We start from the raw sequence: 22,176 nt of genomic DNA on the forward strand, positions 1-22,176 counted from the left end.
ACAGAATGGCAGTCGTGGCATAGGCGAATTTCTTACATGGTAGCTCATGGCTCCAAGAAACCAAGGTGTGGGCTGCCAGTGCTTCTAAAGGCTAAGCCTAGTGCCGGCACACTTTACTCTGCTCCTTCCTTAGTCAAAGCAGTCAAGGGCTGCTTAGTCAAGATTCAAGGGCGGGAAAATATATCCACCAGTCAATAGGAAGAAGGTCAAAGGTTTTGTGGCTCTATTTAATCCATCACAGATGATGTCCTAGTTTTCTGTTGATGTTATAACAAAGACCACAAGTTTAGTGGCTTTAAATCACAGACAGTTATTAACTCACAGTTTTGTAGGTCAGAAGTCAGTGACAGCATGGCTTAGTTGGTCCGCTGCTCTCAGATTCACAAAACCAAATTCAAGATGTTGCCAAAGATGTGTTCCTTTCTCCATGTTCTCGGGATGAATCTGCTTCAAAGCTTGTTCTGGTTTTGAGCAGGATTCGGTTCCATGTGGTTGTAGGACCAAGGCCCCTGTTTTCTCGGCAGCTGTTTTCACTCTCTAGCAGCCACCTGCATTCCTTAGCTCCTGGCTGCCTTCCTCCATCTTCAAAGCCAGCACTGGAGGGTCTAGTCCTTCCATGTTTTGAATCTCCTGACCTCCCTTCTTCTCTCCAAGGCTTTCTTCGTCTACCACATCTCTCTGACCAGCTCTTCTGCTTTCCCCTTCTGCTTTCTGGGGCTCATGTGAGTACATTGAGACCACTCAGAGAATCCAGGACAACCTTTCTATTTTCAGGTGGACTGGTTAGTAACATTAATTCTATCTGCAAAGTCCCTTCACAGCAGTAACTGGTTCCATATTTCATTAACTAGTCAGGGACAGGGATCTCAAAATGCACTTTAGAATTCTGCCATTCCAGGTGGCTTCCTAGAGAAGAATGGGAATGGGCTGGGCTCTGTACAGCAGTAACATCAGGAAGGGCACCGAGAAAGTGTTGTTCCTGGAAAGAGGTGCAACAGGGACAAAGGTGTGGAGGCAGGACTTCTTAGCATGCTGGGGAAGAGTAAGTCTACCAGGTGATTTGAGAAGGGTGCTGGGCAAGGAACCAAGGGCGAAAGGCCTGGGCCTCCAAAGGGGCCCACACTGAAGTATGCAGGCTTCAGAGGGAACCAGCACTTGGGTTCAGAGGTTACTAACTGAGATTTCACACACCTCTGTGGGTGTTCTAAATTTTATGGATGGGTACATGCATATTTAAAAACATGTTTCTTATTAATTTTAGAGAGGAAGGGAGAAGTTAGAGAAATAGAAACATCAATGATTAGAGAGAATCATTGATTGGTTTCCTCCTCCATGCCCCCCTACTGGGAACTAGCCCACAACCTGGGAATGTGTCCTGACAGGGATGCACCAGCAGTGACAGAAACAGGGTTGGGGAAGGTAGAACAAGAGGTTACTCAGCGCTGTGTCCTCAGACAGTGCAGGTCCCCTTTCCTCTTATTCCTCTGCCTCCCTGGCCCTGATCCTGGCAGAGCCGGCAGTTGGACAGTAAGCAAGTGGTAGGAGTGTAAAACGAACAGACTCTTTATTCTTAGTCACCAAGTCATGGGTCAGACAGACCTGAGTGGAAGGAAAGAGAGGTTTTACAATGAGTGTGAGACTGAAGCGTTGACTGAAACTGGACTGGCCCTGAAAGTGAGTCCTACTTACTAAAATGAGGCTCTTGTTAATACCAACAGTGACCCAAAACTATGGACTCTAAGATGTTCTCAAGAGACAAGGAAAGAAGACTTGATAGGATCAAGTTTAAAGGCGGGGATTAGAGAAAATAAAATCATTTCCTATCTGCATCCCATGAAGTTCAATCTCTTTATATTAGTCACAGCAATTTCCACTAGCTGCTCTAACAAATAGCCTCCAGAGTTCAGTGGCTTTACAAATGAGAAAGTGTTTAGTATTTGCACAAACGCTGATCAATGTCTGGCAGCTTTCCTGGATATCTCTGCTCCATGCAGTGACTCGGAGATCCAGGCTCCTTTCACCCTCACGTCCAACATCTTGCAGTTTCAGGACTATCCTGGCACCATCCAGGTGGCTAGAATGAGTCATGTGAGGGAGTCGTGCAACAGAAAGAAAGATTGGAAGTATGAAAAACTCTCAGGTGTAAGGGATCACGAACATGGTGGTCACTATAGTGGTCAGACAGCCATAATCATTATGTCTTTTATTCTGATAATTTTTACCCGAGGCCATTTATAAGCTAGGCACTGGGGAGACCAACACCAACAAGAAAGGGTTAGTTCTTGTCCCTTCTGGGTTTAGAGTCACATAGGGTGTGAACAAATGACTGGCCATTGGCAGTACCCAGGAATGCACGCTGGAATGGGGAGGTAGAGGGTACCCTGGGAGTGTGTATGAGGTGCACTGAAGTCAGGCTCAGTGGGAGGGACCTTCCTGGAGGAAGTGAGGCCTGAAGGGTGAAAGGCATCAACAGATACAAGGTAGTTTGTGAAGGGCCTCGGAAGAGTGTTCCAGGCAAAAGGGTCACAATGAAGAAGAACATGGTGTTTTTGGAGTGGGGGAGGGATGCATCCATCCTGCCCTTCTCCTGAGCACTCCTGAGCCCTTTCTTCCTCCACCAGCCCTGGATCCAGATGGGGTTTGGCTGTGCATAGTGCCACTCAGTCCATCCCCACCTTTCCAGGCCTAGAAGATTAGCAAGGATGGCACATTTCACGTGTGCGGTGTGACCTTGGGCAATTTAGTTACCCCTCTGGGCCTCAGTTCCCTCTTATTGAATAAAGCAATCCGAAAGTTCTTGAAGGCCCCTGGAGCCCTCTTTTGGCAATTTCTTTGCCCTAATTCTAATCTAGCCGAGTAGCAGAGCAAAAGAAGCTGGGCCTGCAGAGGGAGGGGGGAGGCCAGGCTGTGACCTCGTGGACTGGGGGATGGGGAGAGGCAGCCTGCTCCCCACCTTCCAGACCAAACCCGCCACTAATGAGGCCTGTCTTTGGAGTAATTAGCCGCAATCACAGCGCGGTGCATTAGGCAGACACGGCCTTGGTACGGCGGCGGCACCTCCCCGAACGCAGGAGCCCAGGGCTTTGAACACTGCATTACAGCGGGGGACGCGTCCTAATGTCACTTAATTACCCCAGACAGCCTCAGATGTAATCGAGCCCGGATGGGCTGGTGGGAGCTGCGCAGGCGTCCAGAGGAGGCTGATGCGTTCATAATGATGCCACTTTGCAAGACAAATCTGGCTTTGGTAGGCTGACAAGGAGGAGCACACCGTGAGGGCGGGAGGGAGTAGGCTGTGTTGCCATCTCGACAAAGGAAGGCCCTTCTACTCCCCACACCCTAGGACATCTTGACCCTAGGTTGACTGGATGTCTCCACTTACCTGCCAGAGGCAGCGGGACATTGGGGAGAGGAAAGGTCGACTTTCCTTCCCTCACTCAAGATGCTGGAGGGGTGAAGACTTTCCTCCTTGTTCTTTCATTCCATTTTCTTTTCATGTCAGTGGTGGATAACCTGGGAAGCTCTGGCAGGAGGGGAGCTGAAGACAGAGCACTAGGGAGGGTTCGATGGACACTCCAGAGCATCAGAGGTAGGGGGGTGCCCTCAAGGATGCTGGCAATGAGTTTGTGGGGAAGCCTCAGGGGCAGGAGGAAGAGCTCTGAGGTGCAAATCTGGACGCTGAGTTTCGGGGGCAGATTCTCAAGATGGTGCTCCAGTCCCTGCAAGTCCTTCCAGTGGCCAGAGACCCACCGATGTGAGAACCTGGCCTCTGAAAGGCCCTGGAAGGGGTCTGCTGCACTCCCTTTCGTATCCTCGGCATCTAGCATGGTGCCTGCCCATAGTAGGTGCTCCATAAACATTTATCGCCATGAATAGCCTATTTATCCTCCCTCACCAGTCATTTTCCTCTTTGGATCTCAGTATCCTCATCTGGGAAATGGGGCTAATGATTCCCAGCTCACCACTGAAGGCTGGGATAGCACCTGTTGAGTGAGCTAATGACAAGAGCACTTTCGATGGGTTTGGAGTCCCTACCAGAGGTGAAGGGAGCAACCACATCTGGGGCCTGCCTTGTCCACCAAACCCCACAGGCCCTCTCAGGCCAGAATGGGGAGTGAAGACCAGTGGGGAGCGAACACCAGTGGAGAGCGAAGATCCCAATGGCCAGGACTGGGGTGAAACTGCTCTAGGCTTGCAGAAGTCAAGGTCTCACTCGCCATTTTCTCCGTCAATCCCTGTCTCCCTCTTGGGCCTGCCTGGTTCCCACATGCCAGGAAAGCAGCCCTCTGGCATCTGTACTAGAGGTACTTCCAATGAGTCTAGGAATGGCTGCCATGGAAGAGAAAGTTCTTCGGGGAGGTCCTCCCTAAATAGTAATGGAGCACCGCTCAGGTGGGGACCTTGTGCAGGGTTAGTTCAAACTGCGGAGTAAAATATGTGACTATAAAGGGCTTTGGGGTTTTCTATGGATTATCAGACAGATAGATGGGAGGGGCTTGGAAGGCAACCTGCCCCTGGGGGACATGAGCTAAAGCTGAGGTTGGAGGAGGGCAGATGGCCTGGGCTACAGATCGGGGAGGACCAGAAGGTGCCAACAGAACATCTAGGCCTCAACTGCTAGGCAAGAAGTTAAGACCATACCCTTCTCCAGCCTCCAATCAGTGAATACAGAGATACAATGATGCATCTCTTTCTCTTCTGTCTCCTGGACCACCAAGGACATTTACAGGAACCTCTGCTTTTAGCTTGCTGTGTGATCTTAGTTCATCTACCCCTCTCTAGGCCTGTACAGCTCCGCTTAGACAACGAGCAGGCTGGACTATATGGTTGCTTTTAACGTTGATATTCCATCTGTCTGTGACACAGTGGAGCTAGGGGAGACACTGTTCTTTCTGGGATCCCTTTCACTGCACCCCATAGCCCATGCCCCGCCCCCCCCCTCCGCCCCGGAAGGCCAGCAGTCACTGTGACCCTCAGTGACATTGAGGGGCATGCTATTCTCTACCCTGCCCAATGGGCCATGTGCCAACACCTGCCTTCTCCCCGTGAGCCATCCATCATTGTCTTGGCGTGTCGGTGAGAAGACAGCTTCATTAGCTCCTCCCCAGCCACCCGTCCCCTGTGCAGAGATGACTGAAGCCCTCCCACTCCCATCAGCCTGGGAGGGCTCAGAGCCCTTAGTTTGGTCTCTAAGGGGTCATCCTGAGCTGCCCCTCCACAGGCAGCTCTCCTGCCTGAGGTCATAGGCCTCCCCTTCAAGGTAGGAGGCACCATCCCCTTCAAATGTATCCCTGACAGCTCCCTCACCGCCTGTCACCATGCCTGGAGTCCCACCATTAGAGGCGTCGCTGAGCCACATCCGCCTCCACAAGTCTACCTCTGGCATCAGGAGACAGAGCACAGGCTGGAGCCAGTTGAAGACACTCCTCTCTGTTGTGCAACTGGTTTCCTCTTTCTGAGCCTCAGTTTGCTCATCTTGAAGATGTTGACCTAGAATCTACAATAGATCATCTCCAAGCCCTTTGATCGCTGAGATTACAAGGTTCTGTGGGGGAACTCCAGGTCCTGAGAAGATGCCAGTATATCTGGGTGAAGGGAAGAGCTTGCAGGTCCTAAGGCCCCCTTGGGAGAGGCAACATACCTGCCTTGTGACTGTGCAGGAGACTTCTCATGTCCAGTAATAAAATCATGTTGGATCTTCCAAGGTTTGACCCAAAGAAAAGTCTCTCCAGGGAGCAGTCTGGGCTCCCAGGGAATTGGTTAATAGGAAGCTTCCTGAAAGGTCTCTAAAATTGAAGCTGAGGCGGCCATCATAACTATACAATGAGAGTGCAGGGTCATCTCCCATAGACTCTGAGCAAACAGGGAGAAGGAGGCTTGTGTGCTCAATCTGGCATGTCTCAGCCACTCCAAGAGGAAATGAAAAGGCTCTGTGTCTGCATGAATGCACTCTTGCCCACGAGTGCCCGCATGAAGTGGGAGCCCCGGAAAGAGTCTGTGTCAGAGAGTGGACCACAGCCTAAGCTAATTTCCTCTCAGAGTAACTCCATTTATTGATAATCTTGAGAGAGCCCTGGTGGTTCTATCAAAAGAGCTTGATGGGCCAAAATACCCAATATTCACCCATGCTCCTTGCACATTATCGAAAAACTGTCGAGCCACTGAGCCCCACTCAGCACAATCCTGCTCTGCAAAGCCATGTGAGACATAGGCCTGCCTTCAAGATTCTGGCACAACCAGATGAAATCACAATGAGTGTAAGACCATTGCTGTTTAAGGAGAGGCTCATAAATCCGTTTTCACAGAGATTAGGAATGGAGAGTCAGAGGAGACAGTCGGGCAGTGGGAATGGCAAAGTCTCAGACACACACACACACACACACACACACACACAATGAGTGGAGAGAAGGTTCTTCTGGCTGGAATGAGAATAGTATGAGGAAATAGTGACCACAGTGGGCCTTCAGGATCTGGTTAAGGAATTTAGAACTTAATTCTATAAACAGAGGGAATCTATTAAGGACTTTTGTAACAAAAAGGGCTGGAGCTGGGAAAGCCTAGAGATCACATCTAATCCAACCCTTCATGTTACAGGTGCAGAACCTGAGACCCAGAGAGGGGAAGGGATGTGCTTATAGTCATCCAGGATTTTTAGAACCAGGGCTGGGCACAGTACATGTAAGCCACTGTTGACTTCATGCCAGAAGTAGTTGTGTTCTATGTGGATGGAGCACACTCCTGCCATCCCAGTCCTGGGATCTCTGTCCTCTCTGGGGACAATGGATGCTTTCAGCTGTACACAGGCAGGGTGCAGCTTCCAGCCACCCAGCTTCCCCTTGTAGCCAGAAAGAGGGTGGTTTTCAGCACCACTGAGATGGTGGACAGTTCCTACATGCTTAGCCTCCCATTTGGAGAGGATTTATAGGAATTTTTAGCACCAGAAAAGCTCCGGACAGCTTCTGGCCACCCAGTTTCCCTGCTAGGAAGCCCCAGGGAGGAGGGAGGGCGCCCTGGGGAGTTGGGTTGATGTGTTGACTTCTATTATCAGGGGGCCCAGATGTAAAATGAATGCCTGTGATATTTATCCCTGTCATCGCTAATAATAAATGGCCTGATTTGTCAAGCGGGGACAGATTCAAAGATGTCAATTAAGAAGAGAAAAAAGCCCAGCTGTACTGTATTTTATCTGTCGTGAAGATGCTTGGTAGAGAAAAGGACTCCTGAACTTGGGGCCTTCATATCCCCACCTCCGTCCTATGCTCACCTTTCTTCTACCTCACCTCTCCTGCCTCACCTTCTCTGTCTCCCTCTCTCTGCTTCCCTCTCTCTTTCCCCTAATATTTTGTCCCCACATCTGATTGCATGTGTCTCATTTTTTCCTCACCTATTATCTCTCTTTTATCTTTCTCCTTTCTTCTCTCCAGCCCATTGGGTGATCCTCCTTCCACTGCCATTCTTTGGCTTTCCTCTCTTTGCCTCCCCTCTATCTCCTCCCCTAAATCTCTGGCTGCTATGACTCTTGTCTTCCCAAATGGACCTCCTCTGTGATCTCAGTTCACAGGCATATTCTGAGTTCAGAGTTAAGTGGATGTAAACTATTGAAATAAAACTGGAAAAGCCACAAATTGGAAAGCTTTGCACTTAAATTACAAAATAAACCAATTCCTTTTTAGTTTTTGCATTGGAAAATAAAATAAGATCTCAGGAAATCAACTTGAATAGGTCGCTGAAAACAGATTAAAATGGAAACCAGCACTTGAACCTAAACAAGAACTTCTCAGTACTGCCTTCCCTGGCATTGAAGCAGCTATTGATGAGACCTGGTCCTCAGTGCAGGACTGTCTCAGGTACATCAGGGGTTCTGAAAAGCACCAAGAACCCTCCTTCGATATCACTATACCTTTCCAATCAAGAAGTCACAGAAGAATTCCCCCAAGGAAAACAGCCCCACAAGAGCCATTGTAATCTAAGTGGAGACTTGTCCATTTTGGTGTCTTTTATGGAGCCACAGGAAGTCAGAGAGGATGTCAATGCATCAAACTGGTGTTCTCCACCCACTGGCATTATTGGCCTCTTCTAAAGAATCCCAAGACATCCCAAGATAGGGAATGTGCTCTTTCCTCTCTTTGCCCCACTGGGGCCCATGACTTTCCTTCTTTGGGAGACAGTGGAAATGGTTTCCTGAGTTATGGGATTCCAGATCCAGACCTGCTTGTGTAAGCAAAGACCCCTCATCCTGGGCCCCCAGCCCCAGCCCTACAATCTTTCCAGCCCACTATGACTTCACATTGCAAAACACCACAACTGACCATTCACTCTGCTGGTATCAAGAGCTAGATCCAAACTAATCCCAGTGTGGCTCAGGCTACAGTCAGAGAGAAGGGGAGGCCACGTGGCCTCCTGCAGACCACCAGTGCTGCCAACCTGAACAGCTTCCCACTTCCCATGGACTAGGTGTGGGCAGGAGGCCCTTTAGCCACATCCTTCATGTCCCTGCATCTGTAAGGAAATGAGGAAACCTGTTCCCAATTGGTTATAACCCTTTTCAGATAACCACCCACCTCCCAGTTGAATAACTACCAGTCCCATAGTCCTCAGCCTTTGCCACTATCACCCCCAGGAGTCAGCTGAGAACATCCTCACTGATGTTCCTGAGTAGAAACTTCAGGCATCTCTTCCAAGGACCAATTTCCCAAGTACCCTTTCTTCTTCCCAGGCTGTTTGCCCTGAGGCCCAGCTGAGCCATCTTTAATGTGGCAAAAGGACATCAATGGCTCCTCCAGACATGGCTTCTTCTATGGCCATGATTACTTAGATGCTTGGAAGAAGGCCTGAGGTCAAGAAGCAAGCCAGCCACCTGGCTCTAGTCCCAGCTCTTTGTCCCTGGTGTTGACTTTGGATGGTGATTGGTGGTTTTCAAAGCAGTTGCACAGTCATGATTTCCCCCCTCATAATCTTATGTGATATTCTAACAATCCTAGGAGAAGACAGAGATTATGTGGCTTTATCCCCACATTCCAGATGAAGAGTCTGACTTTCCTTCTGGAGCCTGAATAAAGACTCCTTGTTCAGTGTTCCTACTTCTGCTCCACATCCTCAAAATCTGTTTCAGGGGCAATCTGAAGATGAAAGGGGAAAGATAAAATGATGCCAAGATAATGAATTCTTGATTTCTTGGGGAAGCAGGTGACATAAACAAAGGAGTAATTGTCATATGTAGTATCTATGTGAAGAAAGATATAAAGTCACTTGCCAATAGTCAATTTGATCTCACAAAGTCCACAAATGCTACCAGAGTCTATTCTTTAACTCCCAAAGACATTATGGGTCACTGAAAATTATTCTGAGCTGGTAACCTGGCTGTGTTTTCTGCAAACCTGTATTTCCCCCTCTCTCTTTTTATGAAGTTCTGGAATAATCCTATATAATAAAGGGCTAATATGCAAATTGACTGGACAGCTGAACAACCCATCACTATGATGCACACTGATCACCAGGGGACAGACACTCAATGCAAGAGCTGGGCTCATGGCTGGCAAGCACAACGGTGGTAGCAGGAGCCTCTCTGTAGCAGTTGGACATCCCCTGAAGACTTCCAGACTGTGAGAGGGCACAGACCAGGCTGAGGGACACCCCCCTCCCCCAGTGCAGGAATTTTGTGCACCAGACCTCTAGTAATGATAACAAACATTTATTGGCACAATGTATTCAAGGCACTGGGACATATATACTTCCCACACATTATTTTGCTTCTTGATCACAATAATCCCATGGTATAGGTACTATTTTCCCATTTTCAGAGAAGAATGAAATTCAAGGGTATTAAGTGATTTGTCCAAGGACATAGCTTATAAGTGGCAATCTGCACTTGAACTCAGACCTGTATTTCACCAGAGCTGGAGCTTAGGACTGAATTTTTTCCTCCTTCTTGTCTTGAGGTCCAGTCCTAGGCTGTCCTTGATGAAGGAGCACATGGAAGCGATTGACCTTTGAGTCAATCAGCAGCTAACCTTTGAGTCTCCTCAGCCAGGTGGTGGATGATGGAGACTTAGTGGAAACTGACCTCTGCCCTCTGCCCTCCTTTCTGGGAAGTGCATTGAGTGTCAGTCACTACAGCAGATGCTATTGGCGCTCTATCCATATCCCCTCACCCTCACCACTTCATAGCACGCTGGCTCAACTGCCAACTGCCAGCATCTTCTTTTCTTTGCCTGAGGGTTTTCTTGGACTGCTGGGATCCTCTTGCTGAATGGCTAGGGAAGCCCAGCAATGCAGGGAAAGAAGCACCTCCTGGGAGGAGCCTTCAACTGAGGACTGAGGGAAGTTGGTGGGTGAATACCCCAGCCTCCTCGCTCTAGGGGTAATCCAGCATAGGAGCTGGTCCTGTCCCAGCTCTCAGAGCTCCCAGCAAGGCAGGGCTCCACTCACCCACAAGGTACCCGGTTTGACAATGGCCTCGCTGCCTTTCTTTACCTCCTAACGTTCCTGCTCGTAAATACCTGTTTCAGGACCTGCTCCTAGAAGAATCCTCCCATTGTCAGCAGCATCCTCAATGCCCAGAGCAGGAAAGTGTCATGTGATCTGATCAAGGTGTGGATGCCATTTTATAATCAAATCCCCTGATGGCTCCCCAGTGCCCTCCGGGTGATACCCAGAGTCTCTAAGTTGGCATGCAGTGCCCACCTCTCCTCAGGATATGCCTCAGCCAGAAGGTAGTTTCACACAGGACTCTGTCCACTCAGCTCCCTCCACCTGGCAGCCCACCACACAGCCCCACCCCTCTACCTGGTGAGCATCTATCCACCTTTCAAGGCTTCGCTCAAGGGCCACTTCCTCTAGAAAAGACATTCCTGACCACTGCTCTCTGAAAAGTGAACCCTCCTGCAAGGAGCCCCCAGACCTGAACCCCCATCCACCCAGTCCCTGTGATCCGTCATGGGACTTCTCTGTTCATGAGGCCACCTCTTCCCCTAAATGCTGAGCTCATTCATCTTTAGCTGTCAGGCCAGCCTCCTAATGAAGGTGTGTTGAATGATGAGCTATCTGTGGGATAAGAGGAAGAAGGTGGGATGAGAGAGCTCCGATGGATGCTTCTGGGCCTCACGGTGCTGGCTGTGGTTAGTCCCTGCCATGCTCCAGTGGCCCAGTGGCTGGGCCCAGTGAGTTCCTCTTCCCCTCAGTCCTAGCTGCCCTGTCAGTCAGCCAGCATCTAAACTGGGGTCTTATTTGTACCCATCCATCCCAGGTGATCCGTGGACATGACTGAAGCTCTGGGAAAAGCACCCACCTCGATTAAGCCTACCTGGGACCTTGAGCAAGTTACATAGCCCCTGTTTTCCTACTTGAATCCCACTTTTTCCAACTTTAATAGGGGGATAATACAGGTATCTCCTTCCAGGGGATCTGTAAGCAGTGAAGACATCCCAGCGTGTCTCCTGGAATATGGGGGTGCCCTCCAGATTGGTTGTGCAGGATGTGGGAGGGAGGAGTGGAACTCATCAGGCATTGGAAGGGACTTTTGCCAGCTTTAACCCATCACTCCATTTCACAGATGGGCAAACTAAGGCCCAAAGAGCTTTCATCCTCCCAGCAACAGGCCTGGGGCTCTGAGCTCCTTGTATGTTCCTTCCATTCCACCAAGTGGCTTCCTTGCAGACACCATTGTTTAGCTAAAATAGTTTTAAATGTCTTCTTTCCCCACTTGTCCCCATGGTGGATCCTCATGCTGAAGTTATTGAAGCTTCCCAACCATGCCTCTAATCCTGGCAAGACTTCCCCACACACGACTGCCCACATCTACGCATTTGCCCCACATTCATCAGCAAGGATCCAGCTACTCTCCAGGTGGGGAACTCCAGGGCTGCAGGGCTAAAGAGGATGAGAGGGCCTGGGGGACTGGGAAAGTCTGTCTCCCATGCTTCCCTCCCATATCTCAAAGTCTATCAGCAACAAGGCCAGACCTCGAGACTGACTGAGGGACCAGAGGACCCCTTATTCATTCTGCAAATGTCTGCTAACCTCTCATGATTTTCCAAGCTCTGGGCTAAGGGTTGGGGATGCAGAGCTAACCCATTCACTATCCAGATCCCAAGATGCTCAGGATTAGGGTAAGGGGACCGAGCAAGTAAAAAAAGAGCCCTTATGACAGAGCAGACATTTCTCAGGGCAAACACCCGGAATGTGGGGCACAGGGGCACAGGCAGCAGCAGAGTAGGGATGGACATGATCAGGTGTGACTCTCCAGGGCCCAAAGTCCACTCACCTTTTCAATGTCTTATCTCCTCCAACAAATGTGGACACCACAGGGCCTAGCAGAGAACCCTGACTCTCCCAATAATGTCTGTGATTGGATCTACCTGCAGAGGGAACCCACTTATGAAAAAGGAAGTAGGGGACCATCCTGTCTCCTCCCTCCACCTCTTCTCTCCTTCCATATCCATAGCTCCTGCCTTCTCCTCTTCTAAAATCATTCTATTAATAGCTTGTGATACCATTAGCTTTTGCTATCACCAGCACTGACAACTCAGAAGCCCCTGAGAGCTGTCGGCAAAGACACAATAAATGACAACTCTTAATTAACACCTTCCTGAACTAAATAAATTAACTTTATGCAGTCACGATGTCAGCCATGTGACTTGCTGATGACTGAGGCAACTTAGACAGACTTGCAGGACTGCAGGGCAGGCTCTGCTTGCTGACCTCAATGGGCAGCAGGGTCATGGCATGAGTGCCTGGGGATTGCATACCGGGAAGGGCACCAGGGACTGGTGGCAGTCAGGCAGCTGTGAGGTGGCACATCAGACAGGAAGTTAGAGACTTTTCCAGCTTTGTCTCTTTGCCTCTACCTCCTGAGTGGTCTTGGGTGAGTTTCTTAGCTTCTTTGGGCCTCTGTTTTCTTCATCTGTAAAACGGGCATCATCTCTTCTCATACTATGAAGTGACGCTTGGTAGGGAGGGGGTTTTATAAACTATAAAGTGCTGTGCAATGTGGGAAATGATGATGGTGCATGCATCCTTCAGCGTCGGGAGAGTCAGTGTTAGCTGAACAGGCCTCCTGCACTTCCCCGCACAACACACACGCAGGAAGAAATGGTCCCCAAGTCTCCGAGTAGCCCTGAGGACACCTGGGGAACAAGGAGGACACCGCTAGGTCCAATGCCCTCAGAAAGCCTCCCGCATCCAGCTGGCTGGTGCTGCGAGGGCAGCAGAGCTGCTCCCAGCGGCTCCCATGAGAGGAAACCTGCCCCTGCCCAGGCTGACCCCGCCCGCCCTGAGAGAGCCTCTGATCCAGCCCTGGGTTAAAGCCCGGAGGCCAGGCCCAGGCTCTGAGCCCACCCCTGACCCCGTCTGAGAACTCAGCTCCAGCTCTGCCTGGTCCCTGATTACATTCTTCACTCAGGATCCAGCGTGAGCTCTCAGCTACTGCTGGAGCCAGCCCCAGGCCCAATCCTCAGCCAAGCCCCAGTCCAGGCCTCTGTGGCACCCCTCAGTCCTTAGGCCAGGCCCTGACACCCCACCCAGCCCCTCAGGACTACACTGTGCTCTAGCTGTGTGAGCCTCGGCCCCGGGGGAAGCGGAGAGGCTCCCACTGCTGCTGTGGCTCACCCTGCAGGCACCTCGCAAAGGGCAGCACCCCTGCCCACCACATCCCCAGCGCTTGCAGATCATCAGTCATTCTCCCCAGGCAGCGCCATTCCCAGGGATCTGAGCTTGGAGACACCAAGCAACTCACCAAGGGCCACAGATCAGCTGTGGCAGAGCAAGGACTGAGATGGTCTCAGTTCCCTCTGACTTCCTCTGAGAGGGAGGAAGGGCTCACTTGACTTGCCTTCCTGAGCCAGGAGTGGGTTCTAATTCACTCACTCAGCCACCCACCCACTCAACAAATATATGTTTTTGCAATCTCTATTGTTGGAACTATTACATATGACCCATTTTTTCTCCATTGACTCTTTTATAGCCCGCCCCCATCCCCTGCCTCAGGCCTCCACCACCCTATTGTCTGTGTCCATGGGTTATGCATATGTGCATACAATGTCTTTGGTTCATTCAACAAATATTAACTGAGGACCCATCACATGCCAGGAACATGGGGGGAATCAGAACAGGAGTAGCTGTGAGCAGAAGCCAGCCAGGATTTCAGAACTTGTCACGGGCCCACTTCCACGGCGGGACTGTGAGCCCAGGCAGGATGTCAGGGAGGCCAAGGCCAGCAGTCCAGGCAGGGTGTGCCTGGCTTGTGACATCAGCAGGTCCCAGAACCTAACCACGGCCTTGCCTCCTCGGCATTATGGGGTACCTGAGCTCAGGGCGCCCTTGCAGTATGGCCCGCCCCAGGCCAGCCCTCCTGACTTCATAGAAGCCTCCTCACACTTGAAGCAATGCCATTCCTAGCCTGGGCCCCTCTGCCTGGAAGCAGGAGACAAAGCTTGAGCCCCAGCTGGGTGACCTGGTACAAGTCCCCTAACCGCGTGTGCTGCCACGTCCCCAACTAAAAAGGGCAGCTAATAGTGCCTTCTCACGTGACTGTGGCGACATCAGAGGCTGTGGCTGCTCTTGACTCCGGGCTGGGACACATGGGTACCTGGCCATTGGAAGTTCCCCCATCTTGTCACCCTCTCGGCCACAAAGCCAGCCTTCCAGCCCCCCAGAATGGGAAGGACCCTCAGAATACCAACATGACTCACTCAAACCCCCTCTACAGCCCCCTCTTTAGTGGCCTCAACTTCGGCTTGTATGCCTCCAGGTACGGAGCATTCATTACCATGGCAGACATTGGGGCCCAGCTCCGCTGAGGGAGGGTTCTCCTGCTAAGGTGGAATGTGCCTCTTTGGAGCATCCACATGTCCCCAGCAGCCTGTGCCCTGCCTGGCTCCTGGAGACCCCTCTCTCTGTGGCCATCCCCGGGGTCCAGGCCTTGAGAGCAGCTGTCTCTGAATTTTCAATCAGGTCATCCTGGGGAAACGAACCTGAGGACCAAGTCAACCCTCTTCCCCCAGCCCTGGTCCTTCCACCTCCTCCCAGCCCTCACACAGAGCTCTCCTGATGCCCCGAGCCCTCCGATGCCTCTCACACATGGATCTGGAATTTCACGGCCGTAACCAGTGTTCCTTCTCCTGAGCATCCATGTTTCAGAAGCTGTGCTGTTGACCTAATTTATCCAAAGGAAGGACTCCCTAATGGTGGAATTATCTGGGCCTCTTGGTATGAGGGTTATTTGGAGCTAAGAACCTTCTTACTTCCCCTCTCATCACACTTCCTTTCGGGATAAGATTTTCCCTACACAGAGCCCTGGGCATGGACCCCTTGTGGCCCCCGAAGCTTGTTCTTCCGCAGGAGGGCTGAGCCAAAGCAGCTGGGAGAGCTGGGCTGTAAGAATAATTCCCACACCAGAGAAGGAGGGGAGGGCTCCTGGAGACTGGAGCTGAAATCAGTCTGGAATTAACAAGCCAAGTGTGAAGTGGCTTCTGGATCTCAGGCTCCCCTGTGCCCCCAGGTTCCCATCTCCCTTCCCAGAGGAGCCGCCCTGCTGCCTCTAGTCCCTCCGCCCCCTGCCTTCCGGGGCCCTGGCGGCAGCTCCGGAGGAATCCAGCTGGTGGCACCTCTTCCAGGGCCTGCCACCGTGCAGGGCCACAGAACAGGCTGGGAAGGGGGGGGGGGGGGGGGGCTGGCTGGGCTGGGTAAGGGTGCAGGAGGACCCTGCTCAGGCCCACAGCATAGCTGTTGGGGTGGCCTAGGCTCCTAGGCGGCACCCTGGCTAGATAGGAGGCAGCCCTAGGAGTGCTTTCCAGCCCACCCACTCCACCTCCCCATCCTCGGCAGGGAGAAGGCTGTGGCAGGGCTTCGGGGAACCTGGACTTCCGGAGGACCAGCACAGTCAGAGCGGAGAGCTGTCTGGCCTACATTCCTGGCCTGCCTACTGACCAAGCCCGGGGGACATGGCAACTGGGACGACTGAGCTCCGCATCATCCTAACCAACCCCCAACCCCTTTCCCACGCCTCTCCGGAGAAGAGAGTGGTTCATGGGGGAGGGGAGGAGGTTTCAGAGGAGTGGGGGCTGTCCCAGGAGAGCCGTGGCACTGACGTGAGAAAGCTGGGGTTCATGGGGGCTGTTTGTCTTTTCTGGCTTCCCCTGTGCTGTGTGAACTTGGATGATCCCCCTCCCCTCTCTGGGCTTCCGGGTATACCACATGGGGTGGGGAGGGGACGCAAGCGTGCGCGCGCACCAGCAGGGGGACCAGAGGATCTGACTGGGTGGGAAGGGCTCTCAAGGCTTGGACCATGACATCATTTAGGGTTTTCCCAAGTGGGCAGTGCTCTTTGCCAGCTCAGCATCCAGAACCCCGGAGAAGCAGGCTGGCTGCTGGGTGGGGCCCCCCTGCAACCAGGTCCCAAGGGAGTGGGGACTCGTTTGCGGCTTTGCACTCTAGTTCCTGGGCTCCAGTTATCTCTCCTACCTCCTGCGGTGGGGGAGGCGGGAAGGGGCTAGTGCCTGAAGGGGCTCAGCTCAGCCCTGAGCCATAGTAGTGGGGGCTGTGGAGCTTCGGGGTTCAGGGGCCCGTGGAGCCACCAGAGCAGGGTGCTTGGGCCTTGAGACAACTGCCTCCCCAGGCTGGCAGCAGCAGGTGCCCCACCCAAATGCAACAGCGCAGGAGTCCAGAGGTTCAAACGCAGGCCCTGCCACCTCTTCTGACCCCAAATGACCCCCTGAGCTACTCCCCCGAACACAAGACCAGGGGAACCCCTGGCTGAGAGCCCCGCCTCACAGTTCTCCTCTCCTGGCGCCTGCTCCTGGAGCTCAGTCACCTCTTGGCAGAGCCCAACGGCAAGTGCCAAGGAGCCTTGCCCTGGGAGGAGGCAGGAAAGGCGCCCTCTTCTTCAGTGACCCAGTAGCTCAGGTCTGAGCTAGAAGCCTGATTCCTCTTCTCTCTCCTTCCCTGTCTCCTCCTCTTCTTCCACCTTCCCCACCCTTTGAAGGTCAGAATCGTTTTAACAATTACCTATGTCCTTTGCCAGATGGTCAGGTAGAATACACCCATCCATCCATCTACCCACCCACCGAACCATTCATTCATCTATCCACCCAACCATCAATCCATCCATCTAGCAACCTAGCCATCCATCCACCATCCATCCGCCTGGCATGCCCTCTGTCCATGGTACCAGACCGGGGGCTAGGAAGACCAAGAAGAAATCCAGCAGAGCCCCTGTGCCGGGGGAGTCCCAGGCCCGCTGAGCAGGCATGGGCATGGCCAACTGCCCTGGCACACCAGGCACCAAGCACAGCATCCACTCTTCCCAAGAAAGCATGGGGACAGCATCCTGGGGTGCCCCAGCCAGCTCCTACACTCACCATTCAAGGGACCACCCCGTGTCTCGGCAGTCCTATGGACTAGCCCCCATTGTATGGGAGAAAAGGGCACGCCCCGTGAGGAAAGCAGGTGGGCAGAGGGCAGGGTAGGATAGACTAGACAAGCACAGGGCCTGCGGGCAGATGAGGGACAGAACGACTGGCTAAAGGGCTGCAGTGCAGGGAGCCTTCGGGATGTGGGCCGGAAGGGGCTGCCCCCAATGCTGTCGCCTGCTCCTCATCTCCAGCTCCTCTCCACCAGGGACGGCTCGCAGGGGCACCCCAGCCTCGAAGCTGCATCTCTTCCTTGCCCTCCAGAAGGCTCCGCTCTGCCGGTTGGCTGGCAGTCGACAGATGCATTCGCAATCCTCATTACGTCTTCATCGCCCAAATTTCTTCCCCTCGTTTTTCTTGCTAAAAGACAGTTTTTAAAAAACGAGTCCCTGAGCTCAGCCCTTTCCAGCCTGGTTAATTTCATGCCCTGCCTCATTTGTTCAGGGGACCTACTTTCCCTGCCGCGGCCGCCTTCCCCCGCCGGCTATATTGGGATCTCCGCTCCGTCCTCCGTAACCTTGTGTGCCGCTTCGCGTTCTGCGGGTTTCTCTCTGCCAAGGAGCTCGGGCCTGGGAGGAACCGCAGAGGTCGTCTGCTCACACCCAGCCCCTCCTCGTGCCTGGCGCTGGTCCCTCTCCCTGCCCCTGCCCTGCTGCCCAAGGTCATCTGGTCTCCGTGGCATTCCTCCAAGGACAAGCTGCTCCCTGTGCCATGGCCAGGCAGCGTTCACTGGGCCCACGTTCTTTCAGAAAGGTGGGACCAGCCTGGGATGTGCTGGCATCTGAACCACAGCTCCCTCTGTGTGCGTGTTGTTGTTGTTGTTGTTGTTGTTGTTGTTGTTTAATATATTTTATTAAAGGAAGAGTGAGGGATAGAGAGTTAGAAACATCGATGAGAGAGAAACATCGATCAGCTGCCTCTTGCACACCCCCCACTGGGGATGTGCCCAAAACCAAGGTACATGCCCTTGACCGGAATCGAACCTGGGACCCTTCAGTCTACAGGCCGACGCTCTATCCACTGAGCCAAACCGGTTTCTGTGTGTTTTGTCTGAGCCACGTTTCCCAGGGGGATCATGTCATGCCTTTCTCAGGGTCCCAGGGGCCACATCTTAGGGTCCCTTGGGTGTGACAGACATAGAACAAGGCTCCATCCTTTGCCTGCGTTACTGCCAGTGACAGGACTCTCATGCTTGTCTGTGTCTCCAGCAGCCCTGGGGGTCAGCCCCGGGCAGAAACCTCTCCTCATGTGAGCTGGAAATTGCCTCTTGTCCGCCTCCCCCTCTGAGGCTGTCCTGCCTTCGGAGTCGCCCAGGGCAAGTAGAGTTTCTGTTTCCTGGAGCAGACCATCAAACGTCTGAGCACAACCACCCTGTTTCCTCCAAGTCCAAGTCTAGAATTCCTTCCGTCGTCCTGTTCGTGGCCTGGTTTCTGTAGCCCGGCTCCACCCACTCCTCTCCAGGAGACACCTGGCAGTTAACTGATGTCTGTCCAAAGGCGAACTCCCTCTGGCTGTTATCTGAGCAGAGCAGGACAGATGTCACCTGTCAATGCAGTGCGACCTTGCACGAGAGCCGTGGCAGCAGCGGCTCACACTGTTGACTCCAGGAGAGCCAGGTGCTGGGCAGCCCCACCCGCCATCCATCGCAGGTGTGCAGAGCATGCAGGGGTGAGGGCCCTCCTCACCCATGAACCCCCATAGCAGTCCCTAGCTGCTATCTCCACGCCTCGCTTTCCTCTCACTCCTCACCCCTGACTGTGCCATGCCACACACGCCATAGCAGCCTTCCTACTGTGAGCCTGGGCCCCTCTGCTCTGGGGATGCACAGCCTACTCCAGTCCTCCATCTCCCAAGCGACCTCTGTCCTGGTCGGCTGCTCTGCTCCCATTCCTTCCTCCCACCGATCTGAACCCTCAACCGCCCCTTCTCGCCCTGTACTCACTCTGGCTCTGCTATGGGTACCCCACTGCCCAGGCCGCACTGCCAGCCTCCCTGAGCCATGAACAGAACGTTTACCCTCTCTGAAACCCTGCCTCTCCCTCAGGACCGAGCTCCGACTGCCCTCTTCCGGAGGCCTTGCCAGGCCCCTCAGAGTGCCTTCTAGCTGTGCGGTCCTGCGCACATGCTCCGGAGGGTGCGAAGCGGAGTGGGGCAGGACGAGCACGTGGCCCTCCCTAGGCAGCCCCAGCCAATCCTGAGGGCTGGCGCCAAGGGCTCTGCCCAGTGGGGTGGACACCATCAGCCCAGGCTCTCTGGGACTAGGATGGAGGTTACGGCCAGAACCTGAGCAAGAAGGCTGAGCAGGAAGCAGAGGGGAGGGAGAGGGGGGAGATGGAGAGGCCTGAGCTGGGGCCCTGGTCCCACCTGACTTCCCTCCCGGTGAACCCTGTTTGTTGCAGAGAGCGCTACCTTGGGGGTAGCACAGGCTCCTACGGAGCGTTTCATGTCATGGCTCTAACATAGGACCTTCTGGCCTGAGCACCTCCCCCCCTCTTTCTCACCAGGGCCTCCGTGGGACAGAGCTGAGAAGACAGGGGTGCTGGGGGGCTGGGCAGCACAGGGACTGTCAGGAGGGCTTGTGAGGAGGGTCTGCAGGGCCCTGGCCCCAGGACCCCTCCCAGCCCACACGGAGCACAACCTAGCAGTCCCAGCAGCCAAGGCCCTCAGAGCTGGGGGTGAGGCCCACGGTTTCTCGGTGCTATGGGGCAGGAAAGAGGCTGGGAAGCGCAGCCTGGCCAGACTGTGCTGTTGACACAGGAGGAAGCCGATGCCCGGAGCGGGTGGCTGAGGCCGAGGGTGGGAAGAGCCGGAGGGCAGGCACACAGCCGGCTCCGAACGGAGGCTGTTTCCAGACCGTCTTCAGCCTCTCTGGGGAGATCTGGTTTCTTCCCGCTTTCTGTATGACCTTGGGCGAGTCCCCTCCACTCTCCCCACCTCATTTCCTCCCGCATTTTAAAGAGGCCGAAAGCTCAGTGTCAGGGAAGTGGAATTGGGAGTGCTGAGCCACTGCGGGAACCGGGCTGTGCAGGGGGGTGAGCCAGGGCCCCCTGGCCTTCCTGTGGGCTCAGGCAGAGGAGAGAGCCAGCTGGGGCCGGGGCCGGAAGTATCCACTCAGGACTCCTCACCGACAGGGCGTGGGTGCCCACCTGCTGCTCCTCAGGGCCTCTGAGTCCCATGGGTGCTGGGGAGCAAGCCACTCCAGCTATTTTCACCCTGACACCCCTCTCTTCTTCGCTCCATCCTTTTCCCTCAGCAGGTAGCTCTGGAAGTGGGGGTGTACGTATGTGTGTGTGTGCATGAGGATGTGAAGGCATGGGGGTATGAGAGTGCATGGGACATCGGAAAGTGTGTCTGCAGATGAAGGTGTGTATGCACAAGAGAGAGAGAGAGAGAGAGAGAGAGAGAGAGAGAGAGAGAGAGAGAGAGCGCATGCTCACATGTGGAAGCCATGAGGAAATGTGCATATTGCTCAGGGAGGGAGTGTGTGACAAAGAACAAGGTGAGAGGCCCAGCCCTCGGTAAGCTGTGCAACACTAGCCCTGTGTTAGGGTTTTTGTGTGCAAGCTCAGCCCCTGACCTCCTCTGAGACGGCAGAGCCGCACATTCTGCCATGCGAGCCACAAAGCCACTGGCAGCAAGGAGGCTGTGCCACCCCGAGAGGAGCCCAAGGTCAGTGTGAGGTCAGCCCAGGACGAGGTGCCTGGCTCCCAGGCTTCATGCTGCCCTTCCTTAGCCCGTCTGCTCCCCACCCCCAACTCCGCTGAGGGACAGGAGGACCCCTGTCTGTGCCTCGAAGGGGCTTCCACACTCCGGGTCTGTCTTTCCAGGAAGAGGCTCCCACCTCAGTCCACCCACCCACCGGCTCTCCCCATCCCCTTCTGCTGAGGAGCAGGGAGCTGGGGTGGTGGGAGCAGGCAGGGGACAAAGAGCAGACTGGGATAGCTGGGGCAGGCACAATGCAAGGAACTGGTGAAGGGTGGGCCCTTGACCCTCTGCCCACCAGCTGAGACACCGGGAGGACTGTTGCCTCCTTAAATGCCACCTCTGCCCTCCCCCCTGCCCTCTCCCACTCCACCCTTAAATTCCGCAGCAAGAGCAAGGCTGGAAGTTGGCCTCAGGCCACGGAGAAGAAAGCAGGGAGCTGCTCCTATGTCAGAGAGGGAGAGAAAACCATGGGTGTCACTCCTCCGGCTACTGTGCACTGACGTCCCCATTTCACAGAAAGGAAAAGAGAGGCCTACAGAAGGGATGCAAGTGAGAGGGCCTCTAGCTGGCCTGGCCTATCACCACAGAGAATTCCTGGCCCAGGGCTGCGCGTCTGCCTCTCCCAGCTGTGCAGGCTACATTCCCGGGGCAGGGGGTGTCCAGAACATTTCTGCCAACCTTGGAACTCATTGTGAGGACCAGAGCTGTGCCAGCCTGGGGGGCGGGGGCAGCATTCCCGCAGACACTTTTTAGTAGGGTGACCATCGCACCCCAGGTAGCCCAAGACTTGCCTGGTTTCGCACTGAGAGTCCTGCTTTCCTGGCAGAGCCTGAGTGGCCTCGAGTATGGCGGGGCCAGATGGGAACCAAAGAGTCTGAGATGAGGTTTAGAGCCGAGCAGCATCCCTGCCTCCCCCTCAGCTCACTCTGACCGGCCTCTGCTGACGGCCCAGTGCCTGGGTGCCCACCCCCATGTCAGGCAGCTGTCAGGAGCATCTCTAAGTGCTAGAAAGTTCTTATAGCGGCTGAAAGCTGCCTTCCTTGGGCTGCTTCTCCCCTCCCCTGCC

The 22,176-nt window shown here is 53.9% G+C and overlaps 1 long non-coding RNA gene across 1 annotated transcript; it reads right to left on the reverse strand.

Moving 5' to 3' along the window:
* Positions 1 to 1,807: 1,807 nt before the first annotated feature.
* On the reverse strand, positions 1,808 to 17,759 carry LOC123652417. The gene is made up of 4 exons (XR_006741751.1): positions 17,355 to 17,759; positions 12,747 to 12,901; positions 12,263 to 12,356; positions 1,808 to 2,074 (listed from the first exon to the last, which is right to left on the reverse strand). It is a non-coding gene; the product is annotated as an uncharacterized LOC123652417 (long non-coding RNA).
* Between the last annotated feature and the right edge of the window lie 4,417 nt (positions 17,760 to 22,176).

Source organism: Pipistrellus kuhlii, unplaced genomic scaffold (assembly GCF_014108245.1).
Source record: "Pipistrellus kuhlii isolate mPipKuh1 unplaced genomic scaffold, mPipKuh1.p scaffold_m20_p_15, whole genome shotgun sequence".
Classification (NCBI taxonomy): Eukaryota; Metazoa; Chordata; class Mammalia; order Chiroptera; family Vespertilionidae; genus Pipistrellus; species Pipistrellus kuhlii.